At 42.2% G+C, this 1,298-nt stretch overlaps 1 protein-coding gene across 1 annotated transcript in view; it reads right to left on the bottom strand.

Annotated features, from left to right (window-relative positions):
• Positions 1-854, bottom strand: part of LOC119412092 (casein kinase II subunit alpha-like) — a 64,343-nt gene extending 63,489 nt beyond the window's left edge. Inside the window, exon 1 of the mRNA XM_037679068.1 lies at positions 704-854. The gene's annotated coding sequence lies outside the window, so the exon portion shown is untranslated. The remainder of the gene's footprint in view (positions 1-703) is intronic.
• Between the last annotated feature and the right edge of the window lie 444 nt (positions 855-1,298).

Raw genomic sequence — 1,298 nt, 5'->3', positions numbered from 1 at the left:
TTGGGGTCACCACTGTTCAGATGGTTGGAGTCACCACTGTTCAGATGGTTGGGGTCACCACTGTTCAGATGGTTGGAGTCACCACTGTTCAGATGGTTGGAGTCACCACTGTTCAGATGTTTGGGGTCACCACTGTTCAGATGTTTGGGGTCACCACTGTTCAGATGGTTGGAGTCACCACTGTTCAGATGGTTGGAGTCACCACTGTTCAGATGTTTGGGGTCACCACTGTTCAGATGTTTGGGGTCACCACTGTTCAGATGTTTGGGGTCACCACTGTTCAGATGTTTGGAGTCACCACTGTTCAGATGGTTGGGGTCACCACTGTTCAGATGTTTGGAGTCACCACTGTTCAGATGGTTGGAGTCACCACTGTTCAGATGTTTGGGGTCACCACTGTTCAGATGGTTGGAGTCACCACTGTTCAGATGGTTGGAGTCACCATTATACCACCCATCACTGCATTTCATTTGCCATCATGTTTCACAGATGTATTAAAGTGACTGAATAAAGTCGTTACGTGTCCTCACAGCTGAATCGAGAGCTTCAGTTGGATGTTCCGCCCGTATTAAAATGTTGAAGCCATCAGCAGATATCGGCTCGAGCGGGCCCCGGATGTTAGCTTGTTGAAATATTCGCGTCTTTTACATACATCCATATAAAAACAGTTCAGTCTAATACACAACATGTGGCCGTCACTTACCCCCTGGGTTAATCCGAACACTAAAATCCTTTCCAAGTGGCTGTGTTAAAAGCCAACGGTCCTCGCCTCCCTCCTGCCTCTAACGTGTCCAGACCTGGATGTGACTTCTGCTGTATCAGAAACAACATGGCCGAACGTCACCAAGCCAAACTCCGCTACGGCGGCCGAGGAGGGACAAGCATTAAAGTTCAACAAAAGACCGGAGCGGTTATATGAAACTAATTTTAAAGTTAATCAGATTATGTTAACCAATTTTAAACAAAACGAAACAGGGGGAAAATGTAATTGTGAAAAAAATGGATAAATTAGTTTGTAAATTTATTTATGCAATATATTTTGTTTAGTATACCTGTGTTTTTTTGTTTGTTTGTTTGTTTGTTTTTCTTTTGGCTTCTCCTTCAGGGGTCGCCACAGCAAAGTTGAACAAAGATTTATTTATGTGTAACCTGTTTGTCAGGAGCAATGAAGTATCTGCACGTTTAATCAGTCATAGCTGAATACTAAACTCATTCTCATGATTGTTTCCTCTGTAAATCTTTGGCGTACAGCCATTAAATATATATATATATATATATATATATATATATATATATAT

This window comes from Nematolebias whitei, chromosome 7 (genome assembly GCF_014905685.2).
Source record: "Nematolebias whitei isolate Nwh7 chromosome 7, NemWhi1, whole genome shotgun sequence".
In the NCBI taxonomy this organism is placed as follows: domain Eukaryota; kingdom Metazoa; phylum Chordata; class Actinopteri; order Cyprinodontiformes; family Rivulidae; genus Nematolebias; species Nematolebias whitei.
This window is presented reverse-complemented; position numbering and strand designations above follow the sequence as displayed.